Genomic DNA, 13,008 nt, shown 5'->3' with positions numbered 1-13,008 from the left:
TTGTGTTCTCAAAAGTATCTGGACTGACTTTGCCCTGCAAAGGAATGTTGGGTGCGTTCTAGATAGAGATCATAAAAATCTATCAATTTCAGGACCATTCAACACTTACTATTTTATGGTGTCATAGTTGCTGTTTGATCTGACATTTTTTGCAGTGAATCTGTAGCTGATTGTCTGAACCCTTTGATCATATGTTGCTGTTATTAGAGAAGGAGTTTTCCTTTCCTTTCCACACTAATGGCGGGTTGTACCTGAATGAGAAAAGTTTCAGGGCTGTAGTCACATCCCGTATGTACCCTAATGAGTCTCCAATAATAATGCCTAATATTCTGGAATGTTCTTGGGCCGAAGAAGAAGAAGAAGAAGAAGAAGAAGAAGAAGAAGAAGAAGAAGAAGAACAACAACAACAACAACAACAACAACAACAACAACAACAACAACAACCCACACATCTGGCTGGGTTGCCCCAGCCACTCTGGGCAGCTTCCAACACATATAAAAACATAGTAAAATGTCAAACATTAAAAACTTTCCGATACAGGGGAAAAGTTGTGTACTTCTTCATCTCCTGGACTAAGAAACTAGAAGAAATATGTGTCTGCCTGAGCTATGGCAAGCCTGGTTATTATTAAGAAATTTTGTATGCAGCTAAAGATTGCTTTCACAAGCAGTACTTTGAGTACCGTGGTCCCCATCTGGCACATCTCTCCTCTGAACTGAGCTCGCAAACTGACAGCTCACGGGCCACAATCAGAGGAAGTGGTGCAAAGGAGATGGGTCTCAAGCCCCAACCACGAACCTCTTGCCCCTTCCACACAGAAACCAGGATGATGTTTGCAGACATGCCACAAAAATGGAAATATTGAGGATCCATTTGGGATATATCACGAAAGTCACGTTTTCTTTGGCAGTAGAAGGAAAAAGTTTCTTTGGTACAGCTGACCCATATGTTTTTCAGGGGGTGATGCATATACACAAAAACACGTAGCCCCCATGTGAACCACCCCCATGGGAACCATCTTAATTTCTGGGCCAAACAGGCTTCACTCCCCAAGCAAGGCAGAGAGCTTTTAAGCTCTGCACCTTTCTTACCAGGTTCTGGGAAGCTCTTGCAAGGGCTCTGGCCAGAAAACCTGATGCAGAAAGACCTCTGACCTCCCCACCTTGCGTGCATTTAAATTGTGTCATTTCAACCGGCCATAAATGCATGCAAGTTGCGAGTCGACTATACATCATTCTGAATAATGATGTACAGTCTAACTGAAAAATAATCGCATCATGTGGCAGCATGCTGAAAAATCTGAAAAACCCCCATCAACTATACCACTATCGATGGCAAGTACGGAAATATTCCTGTTTGTAATTTTTGAAGTCTTACATTCAGTTCTTCACATTTCTGCACTAGAGCACAATTTCCCCCCTCCATGTCCTCATTAATATTCATCTGCATTTTAGTGTGAAGTCCTCTTGAAAGAAACATTTATTGTGCAACTTTGCCTAGTATACACATTTTTGTCAAGCAATTTCCCCATATATGATGCAATTTGCTATGTTTCTTTCACCTATATATTCATTTCTATGCACGCTTCACCCTAATATATACATTCGTTACTTGGCTGGAGAACTACATTTCAGAATTCTAGCAAATTTCAAATGGTGGCTGTGTTTCAGCTCATGTGTTTTTCCAAAAGCGCAGATTAGGTAAATTTACTTTTAAATGTGAACTGAATCAGCCCATTCTCAGTAGAGTCAGGTGGACAAAGACTTCCTAGGATGGTTTCCTGGTCCAGTTCTGGGTTCTCACACTAGTGTTCATTGGGAGTTATAAGATGCTAATCACAAGAACTGTCCTTTCTTTTAAATAAATTTTATTTGCTTTTGTGACACAAACAAAACAACATATAACATCATAAACACATAAATAACAGAGTTAAGAGCATTGACTGAACCTCTGTTGTACTGCAATACATTTTTTTTACTTACGCCTGGAATTCTCCTTTTTCTTTGAATACGTGGGGAGGGGGGAGCAATTTAATCTGAAGCAATTTAATATTAAATGTATTTACAACTGATAATTTTGTATGTGCACTGTGTCCCTCCTAATCGATGCATGCAGTGGAATGAAATGTGAGTGGGATAGGCTGTTCCATTTCAGAATTTGGGGGTGCGGGAAAACAGTTTTTTTATTTCTCCACCATATTAAAAATATATGTCTACAAATAGAAAACTATCACAATGCAGGGAAGACTATGGTAACCGTTCCTCCTAATGTATCATTATTGCCTTCATTATTAATAATATTTATTATCATCATTACTATTATTTACTTACTGGCAGAAAGTTTTTCTACATGGGAGAAAATTAAAAAGAACATTCCCCTACCTATAGAATGATGTGGTACAACTCAGGATTTCTACCACCTCCTTTTGCTGTATGTGCATATTATAATTCAGAGGATTGCAAAATTGGGGGTGGATGGGCAGAATGCTTGATGCATGTTGGACGTTTTGCTGATATGTCTCTCCCTGAGCTCATTTTGTTTTTCCACCTGCAAATTTTAAGGAAAGGTTTCCTCCTAACCACCTGGCCTTGAACATGCTTATCTGTAACTTCACCAGTGCTCACAGTTGTTGTTTTTTTTTCAAAATTATGTATTAACAAAAGCAACGTGAGCAGATTCACCACCATGATCAGGAAAGCCTTGTTTTGTTTGTTTCCAGAATTCCAATTTGCTAACAGGAGTTGGGTGATAACAAATGTCATTTGAAACCTGTATTAAATATAAGTAATAATTTTTAAAGCACAGGAAAAGGACTAGGTGCAGAGCTGAGAATCAGCTTTGTGAAAGTGATTGGAAGCTACATAATTAAAACAATATGAGGATCCCACCCCAGCCACCCTCTCAGTTTTTTTCACACTCTACCACATCCTCTGTTGCGAACTCAATCATCACTGCATATATTTAAAACAAACAACCGAACATATTTTCAAGATCAAATTTCTGGACCCAAATAAGGCCAAATTCTTCAGTTGCCATTTTCCAACTTCTATTTTGGAAAAGCTGTTTCTAATCTAACACATTTGCATGCTTAGAATCTGTTTGTTTTTTTTAAAGAAATATTTATTAAGATTTTACAAAGACAAATATACAAAAACACATAATAATAATAATAATAATAATAATAATAAATAAAATAAAAAGATAAATAAAACATACAGAAAAAACAAGAAAAATTAAAAACAATTGTTTTTCATAACATAAAAGTCATTTGCTTGTTTCTTTGACTTCCTCACACCTCCCCTTCTTGTATTCCCATTTAAATAATCAAATCAGCAAATCCTTACCCTCTTTCATTTATCTTATCTCTATAACTTAACATTTTATAACTCAGTATTTTCATCCATTATCAATTCATTTTTGCATATTCTTATTAACTTTATTGCCAGTACCACTTATTTCCAATCCAACACCATTTTAGTTATTTTTTTACCTAATTATACCCTTCTTCCATATTCTTAAAGCATTACAGCTGGAAACCACTTAATTTCTATCCAACATCATTCTAACATTCATTAATTTTGCAATATTTCTGTAAATAGTCTTTAAATTTCTTCCAATCTTCTTCCACCGCCTCTTCTCCCTGGTCCCGGATTCTGCCAGTCATTTCTGCCAGTCCCATATAGTCCATCATCTTCATCTGCCATTCTTCCAAAGTGGGTAAATCTTGTGTCTTCCAATACTTTGCTATAAGTATTCTTGCTGCTGTTGTAGCGTACATAAAAAAAGTTCTGTCCTTCTTTGGCACCAATTGGTCGACAATGCCCAGAAGAAAGGCCTCTGGTTTCTTCAGGAAGGTATATTTAAATACCTTTTTCATTTCATTATAAATCATTTCCCAGAAAGCCTTAATCCTTGGGCACGTCCACCAAAGGTGAAAGAATGTACCTTCAGTTTCTTTACATTTCCAACATTTATTATCGGGCAGGTGATATATTTTTGCAAGCTTGACTGGGGTCATGTACCACCTGTATATCATTTTCATAATATTCTCTCTTAAGGCATTACATGCCGTAAATTTCATACCGGTGGTCCACAACTGTTCCCAGTCAGCAAACATAATGTTATGTCCAACATCTTGTGCCCATTTAATCATAGCAGATTTCACCGTTTCATCCTGAGTGTTCCATTTCAACAGCAAGTTATACATCCTTGACAAAATCTTAGTTTTGGGTTCTAACAGTTCTATTTCTAATTTTGATTTTTCCACCTGGAAGCCAATTTTCTTGTCCAAATTATATGCCTCCATTATCTGATAGTAATGAAGCCAATCTCGCACTTTGTTTTTTAGTTTCTCAAAACTCTGCAATTTTAGTCTATCTCCCTCTTGTTCCAAAATTTCCCAATATTTCGGCCATTTGGCCTCCATATTGAGCTTTTTCTGAGCTTTTGCTTCCATTGGTGACAGCCACCTTGGTGTTTTATTTTCCAATAAATCCTTATATCTTGTCCAAACATTGAACAAAGCTTTCCTGACAATATGGTTCTTAAATGCTTTATGTGCTTTAACCTTGTCGTACCACAAATATGCATGCCACCCGAAAACATTGTTAAAACCTTCTAAATCCAAAATGTCTGTGTTCTCAAGAAGTAGCCAGTCTTTCAGCCAGCAAAATGCTGCTGATTCATAGTAAAGTTTAAAGTCTGGCAGGGCAAATCCACCCCTTTCCTTTGCATCAGTCAATATCTTAAATTTTATTCTAGGCTTCTTGCCCTGCCAGACAAATTTAGAGATATCTTTCTGCCACTTCTTGAAACAATCCATCCTGTCCACAATTTGCAGTGTTTGAAACAAAAACAGCATTCTAGGCAATACATTCATCTTTATAGCTGCAATTCGACCCAACAAGGAAAGCTTCAAATTTGACCAAATTTCTAAGTCTTTTTTCACTTCCGTCCAACATTTTTCATAATTATCTTTAAATAAATTCCCATTTTTTGCTGTCATATTAATCCCCAAGTATTTCACTTTCTTAACCACAGTCAAACCTGTCTCATTCTGAAACCTCTCTCTTTCAATCAGTGTTAAATTTTTCTCTAAAACCTTAGTTTTTGACTTGTTCAATTTGAATCCTGCCACTTGACCAAATTCTTGAATTAGTTCTAAAACCCTTTTAGTACTAGATTCTGGCTCCTGTAACGTTAACACTAAATCATCTGCAAATGCTCTCAATTTGTACTGTTTGGCTCCGACCTGTTGCATGCTTAGAATCTGCACCAAACGGAATGATACACTCAGGGCTTCCGGAGGCGGCGCCAACGGCAATGGCGGTCTCCTTCTAGTCTGGAGGGAGAAGCTCCACGGAAATTGGGTCTGTCCGCTACGGCAAAGCGGAGACCCTTTCGAAAATCACAGGCAGGAGAAGCCTGTGAACGTGGGACTCGGCAGGCACCCTTAGCGCCCCCCGGATTTGCGAAGGAACCCCGCAAGGGGCTCCGGAGCGTAACGGGAGCTTGGCGCGGTGCTGAGAGTCAATTGCTCTTTCCGTGGGGTGAAGCCGCACAGGTGTTGCCGGAGAGCGCTGACCTTTTTCCTGTGACAATTCGGCTGCTAAACAACTACCCGTGAGTAGGTGAAGCTTAAGAAATTGGGACTAAAAGGAGAAAAAAGGGATTAATTTGGCACTGAAGCAGGAAGGTGTAAACAGGAAGTCCGCCTTCCGTTTCTGTACACAGATCAAAGCAAAGACCTTTTTAAGCAAAGACCTGGAGAGCGGTGTTTTAAAAGCTCCAAATCCGAACATCAAAGTGAAAGAACCCCCCCCCAGGCTAGTGGAGGGGGGGGAGAGGGAAAAGTGACTTTTTTACTTCTGGAAAAAATAGAGACAATTATTTAACTCCTGGGAACGGACTGCCAGGTTCACTAGAACTGTTGCACTGAGAGTCGCACTATTTATAGACAATGTAACTTTTTAATAGTCAACTCTGCAAAGGAGATACTTGTTGAAGGTCTTCTCTGGACTTGAAACTGTTGCTTGTTTTCTTGAGGGGGACTTAGGAAAGTTGGAAAAGATTCTTTATTGTAACTTTAATGACTGCTACAGTGTCCCCCTAGAGGAACATTGAAGCTGTACATCCAGCTGGGGGATTTTTCCATTCTGGACTTTGGGGATTTTCCACGGTAAGACTTGACCGTGGGATCGACCTTGATTCATAGACAAAAGTGTGATGACTGACAGGACAACAAGATCGGGCAAGGCTAGAGTGCAGCAGCCCAGCACAGTTTCCCAGCAACGTAGATCATCTGTTCCCGGCCCTCCTGTGACACAGGGGGAAGATTTTGCACAAGCTGGGTCAAAAGGAATGGCTTCAGAAGGGGATTTTACTTCTGTGTTAAATAAAATTTATGAAAAATTGGAAAGCCTAAGCAAACAAGTTACGGAACAATCAACTAAAATAGACAGGAATACTGCCAGCATTAATACTCTGGGACAGAAGGTGAATTCCAATACAGAATCTATTGAAAAATTGCTGGAAGAATCTGCGTCCAATCAAAAAATAGCTGAGGAAGCAAAAGAAAAAGCAGTGGCTGTAGAGGAAGAAATAAAACCTATGCGCAAACAGATTGGGGATCATCAGTCACTTCTGTCTATGATTGAACTGAGGGAGAAACAGACCAATCTGAGGATCAGGGCAGTACCAGAACTTGAAAAAGATAACCTAAGTGACTACCTTACGCAGGAATTTGGAAAATTTTGGAATTTGGAGCTGGAGAAAGACTTTAAGATAGTAAGTGCGTTCAGACTTGGAAGAGGAGGGAGAAAAAACAGGGTGAGAGACTGTTTGGTTACCCTCCGAACGAAAGAAGAGAGAGATAAAATACTGAGTGCGCACTTCCAGAAGACTTTGGACATCAACGACTCGAGAGTGGAGATTTTTAAGGATATACCGAAACATCTATTGGATCTTAGAACCAACTACGGAGATCTGGTGGCCCTATTGAGAAGAAACAGAATTGTTTTTAGGTGGGAATTCCCCCAGGGACTATCTTTTACCTTTAAAGGGAAAAAGTTCAAAATAAGATCAGTGGAAGATAAGGAAAAATTTCTGAGAGACCACGAAGAAGACCTGCAAAAAGAAGTACTAGAAGAGCTAAGAGCTTTAAGATCAGGAGTACTAGACATAGTACCACCACCTTTGGGATTGGACAAACTTAAAAAAGCGATACCACCGTCAGAACAAGAAGAACTTTGGGGAGCAGTTGGAGGAGAATAGAATAACCACACCATGTCTCTGCAATTATTAAGTTGGATTAATTTAATTCATGGATTTAATTCCCCGGAGAAGAGGAAGAAAGTCTTTCATTTATTGAAAAAGGAACAATTGGACTTAATTTGTTTTCAGGAAACTCATGTGATAAGGCTTCACAGGAAAGTACTGATTAATAAAAGATTGGGTCAAGAGTTTATTTCATCGGACAAGGTTAAAAAGAGAGGAGTTGTTATTTATGCCAAAGAGAGCCTATCACCGAAATTTGTTTTTAAATATGAACAAGGAAGATTTGTGGCAATTGAGATTCAATCACAAGGAGAAAAATTTTTGATAGTAGGAGTTTATGCACCAAATGAGGGGAAGTCTGAATTCTTCAATAAATTGCATGAGACATTGCTTGACTACATGGAAGAAGAGAGTTTGGATTACATGTTGGACTACAACATTATTATGATGGGAGATATGAATGGAGTGGTATCTACAAATATGGATAAGTCGCAGAGACAGGTTGTAACTAAAGATGGCAGACTACCAAAAACCTTTTTTGAACTGACTGACAATATGGATTTGATTGACATCTGGAGAACTAATAACCCCCTTGGAAGAGAGGGAACATTCTTCTCTGAAGCCAAAATGACATGGACAAGAATTGACCAAATATGGATAACTAGAGGACTGGCACCTAAGACTCGGAAAGTGGAAATTTGCCCCAAAACTTGCTCCGACCATAATGCGGTGAAGATGGAGATGAAACTAACACCAATCGGTTCCTTCAGATGGAGGATGAATGACACCTTATTTAGAGATCAAGAGGTTACTAAGAAGGCCCAAAAAATCTTGAGAGATTATTTTGAGATAAATTTGAATACCACGGTTGAAAAAAGAGTAATCTGGGACGCAAGCAAAGCGGTCATGAGAGGGTTTCTGATTCAACAGAACGCAATAAAGAAGAGAACTCAAAATGAGAAAAACGATAAAATCTTGGAAAAAATAAAAGGAGAGAAGAAATTAAGAGCGAAACCAAAGTCGCAAGAGATTCTGAGAGAAATAAAGCTATATCAAGTACAATACATGAAAATGATAAATCAGGAAGTAGAATGGAAAATTAAGCAGATGAGACAAAAGACATTTGAATCGGCTAATAAATGCGGGAAACTGCTAGCCTGGCAGATGAAAAAAAGACAAAAATTAAACACCATCACAAATTTGGATGTGGAAGGAAAGAACATACAGAATCCATTGGAGATTAGAAAGTGCTTCCAGAGATATTTTAAACAATTATATACACAAGGGCCACAGAAAGAGACTGATTTAGACCAATTTTTAAGAACAAATGGATTACAAAAAATCTCTCAAGAAAATAAGATAATGTTGAATCACAAAATTACAGAACAGGAGGTTGAAGGTGCCATTCAGAACATGCAGTTGGGTAAATCTCCAGGGCCGGATGGTCTAACCTCCAAATACTATAGATCTTTGAAAGATTGGTTAATTCAGCCACCATAGGAGGTCTGTAATGAAATTTTGGAGGGGGAAAAGGCGCCAGAGTCGTGGAAGGAAGCTTACATTACACTTATACCGAAAACTGAGTCTGAAAAGACACAACTTAAGAACTACCGCCCCATATCCCTGCTTAATGTGGATTACAAAATTTTTGCTGATATCTTGGCTAATAGATTAAAAAAGGTACTAGTCGAAGAGATACATAAAGATCAAGCCGGCTTTCTCTCAGGTAGACATCTGTCTGACAATACGAGGAATATAATTAACATTTTGGAGAAGCTGCAAGTGAACATCAATACCAAAGCAGTTTTAATTTTTATAGATGCGGAAAAAGCTTTTAATAATTGGATAACTTTGGGAATAAAGCAATTTTAGTTAAATATTTATTTATTTATTTACCACTTAAAGCAAGGACAGAAATGACTGAAGGGCAACAAATGGAAGAAGGGATGTTAAAAAAAGGAAGGAAAGAAGGAAGAAGGGAAGGAGAGAAAGGCAGAGAGGGAATGAGAACAAGAGCAGGAAAGAACTAAGCAGTGATTGACAACTTGTAATAGGAGGGTGGCAATTTTAAATTCAGAAATTAGGGTTGTTGTTCATCTAAACTCCGAAACCAAAGGTGGGAAACTCAGCCATGGAACCAAAGGTATGTCTTGACATGTGGATTGCAAACTGTTTTCAGAAGAACTCTTCTTGAAAAGCAGCATGCAGATTTATTAAATACAATAAATAATAAAATATAATCCTCTTATAGTAGAATTTTTATTTGTTTGTTTGTTTGTTGTGTTTGAGGGGCATTTTTATGCACCTTACCTTTCTCATTGACGATTCTGTAGCCACTCAGTTTCCTAAACACTTTGAAAGGCAGAGTAAGGCTGGAGATCTATTTTGCCTTGCAAACCAACCCCCACGGACAAGCTCTAGGTGAAAATTGTGCCATCTTGCCAAGACTCCTGAGTATGTAAGCCACTTTGCACACCTTTTGGCTGAAGAATGGGGTACACGTATTCTAAATAAAGCGCACACACCCATTTTCCTTAAAAGCAAACCTAGTGTCTTACCATAACTTGATTTAGAACAGGTCCTGCTAGCTAGGGATGATGAGAGTTGTAGTCCATAAACAGCTGGAGAGTCTAGGGTTGCCAAATTTCAAAAAGTAAAAACAAAAATGAGGAAAAATCTGGACGTATGGAAGCCCTACTGGAGACCCAAGTTTGGGAAATCTTGATTTATAATTTTGTAGACTTCCCAGGAGCCTGGGAAAAAGTGCCTCAGTTGCTCATCCCTGATATAAGAAAAGCCTTCTTGCTGGTGGACACAAAGAGGAGAAATGTATAACCTCATCCTATGCACTTTTACTTAGATGCAAGGCTCCACCTGCGCTATACATTTGAAGCAGTATCACGACACTTTAAACAGTCATGGCTTCCCCCAAAGAATCCTGGGAACTGGATACGGAGAGTTGATAGAGCATCCTTCTTGCCCTCACAGAGCTACAGTTTCCACAGGGATTGCTTGTTAAACCACTCTGCAGATTGTACCCTTACCCAACTACATTTCCCACGATTCTCTGTGGCAAGCCATTACTCTTTAAAGTATGTACTGTTTAAAGTATGATACTACTTTAAACCTATAGTGTAGATGGGGCTTTAGTCCTAATGAGTTTCCTGGCACTTACTTCTGAGTATGATTAAGACCACAGCCTTAGACAATATAGCCTCCAAAATAAATAAACTGAAATCAGAGGATAAACCTTTCTCTAGATCTTCTCACTTCCCCCTTCTAGTTAGAACTGTCTACAAAGTCAGGTCTTTTAAAAAATGCCAATTAATGCATTTTAACCAATTAAAAGATCAGAGTGCCTCTATAAACAAATAGGCATATGTCATTGGAGGGATATTTAATGACTATTCTTCGCTACTGTTCACTCGCAAGGCAAATCATTTGGGGATTGAAGGATGTACACAAATTTGTTTAAAATGCTATCAGTAATTAGCATTTTTAATAGGGACAGCTGTGATTTTTCAATAAATACACTCTTTTAAATCTGTAATTAATGCAAGGATGCTACATGCAGATTTACCAAGCAATAAATTCCAGTACTAGTAACGGCATAATCAGTTTATATTTTAAAATAAATCAGAGGAATGTTTGTAGAAGTTACATAACTGGATCACATATACTGTAAATCACCTGGAATTATTCCTCCTTTGAATTCCTGTATCAGAACAAAAATACACACCCACCCTAGAACTGGCTTCATCTATATTTACATAGCTGTTTAGATGCCAACATTCATTGTGTGTTCAGTCTCAGAAGATTACGTTTCTGTTTGGTGAGTCAACAACCCAGAATGGACTTGTTTGACCACATGCAGAGAACTACAGATACATGAATGAGAGACACATAAATAATTGCAGAAGGGATGGCAGTGCTTCCTTATTGAAAATGAAATAGCTGGGAGGGGGAATTTGGGTGGTGTTTTGCCTGTGCTCCCCAGAAAGAAATCTGTAGTACTCAACAGCTTTACTAAAAATAAAAAATAAAAGTCTAAGGGCTTTGCACCATAAAGCTATAACCCCAAACATATTTGCTAACAAATGAGCAAGGGGAACTTGCTTTCAAGGAGTGCACTTTGAATTTAATCTTCCATTCTAAACCTAAGATAAAATAATTCTACATTAATCTATCTTAATTATATGTGTCTATATATCTGTTTTGTGTGCAAATTTGTGTATACACACACAGGTCTATATAAAAATAAAACCAGTGGATGTTTCTCTCTCAGTAATACTTGCACTTGGGGAAAGAACCTAACTACTTTTGCTCTGAGCATAAAGAATAATTCAAGACACCAGCAGTGCATTAATACCTTTGAAGAAGGTATGTTGCTATCTCTCCCAACCACCAAGGCACCTGTGCTTTTAACAGTGAATGGGTAGAGATGAAGCTCTTCCCACCTCTTGTCTTTTCCAGGTTGGAAAAAGCTGCAACTGCTGGACATCTGCCTGTCAGCCAGATGTTTAACAGGCACAAGAGCCCTGCCAGTAAGGAAAAGTTGGCAACCTTAGTTCCTGGAGGATTTGACCCACTGAAGTAAGTTCTGCTTCCATCCAGGTGTGCTTCTGGAATGAACACATCCCCCTCATATTGAACTCATTTTCCCTAGTGTGGGTTTTTAAAAAAGAAATAATGATGGTTGAAATGGCCGAATTCTCGTAGACGGGAGTATCCCCTTCCAAATTCTTCCTGGCTGAGGCGCCAGACTGCCCCAATTACTTTAATTAATTGTACGACAACCGAACAAGAATCAGGGAGCCAGCCCTAACCCTCCCTTCTCTCAGACATCTGCTCTAATAATCACATGCACTGGGTTTCAAGGCACTTAAAAAGCCTTTGAGCGCTGGGGAGGGATCCTGAATCTGTCTGAGTGAAACTCCACTCCACTTTTTATAGCATCACATATTTTGCTCATGACATATGAGCTACCCTCTCTGCTCTGCAGAAAACCCGGGGCAGATTTCCCTTCCGGAATCTGGCTTTTGATTGAAAACCCCCATTCATCCAGAGTAAACACAGCTACACAAAAGCCTACAGGCAGCCTGAGCAAGGCTATAAATAGGCACTGTTTATTTTACATGGATTTCACTGGGCCGTGCCAGCGAGTCACGAAACAGATCACCCCCCCATGTGTGCGTGTGTGTATATAAATCTGTTTTGTTGCCCACAATCTAAATTAATGATAGTTAAATATACACGAGTCCATTTCTTTTGCTTTGATAAATATGCCAATTGACTGATAACGTTGCTGAGTTCAAAACTGAGGCAGCAGCCAAAGGCATAATCCAACAGCAAACAATGCACATAAAAATGTTAATTTCATATAGAGCAACATGGGAGGGGAAAGACTGGGGAGGATTCTCTTTTTTAAATGTGGAAGATTTGTGTTTGAGCTAACATTTTGCAAAAACCACCATGAAATTTAAAATCACTTTACAGAATTTACACACACACACACACACACACACACACACACACACACAATCTTACACATTTCAGGTATACATTCTGGCGCCAAAATCCATCTTAACACAATTTCCAGTAAAATACTGAGATGGATTTTCCAGTACTAAAACCCCCAGCTCTTGTCAATTAACTAAATGGATACAAATGTCACCTGTAACCTTTTAAGAACAATTTAATGGGCATTTAAAATTTGATCCATTTTTCTTTAA

This window comes from Podarcis filfolensis (genome assembly GCF_964270895.1).
Source record: "Podarcis filfolensis genome assembly, chromosome: 14".
NCBI classification, from domain to species: domain Eukaryota; kingdom Metazoa; phylum Chordata; class Lepidosauria; order Squamata; family Lacertidae; genus Podarcis; species Podarcis filfolensis.
This window is presented reverse-complemented; position numbering follows the sequence as displayed.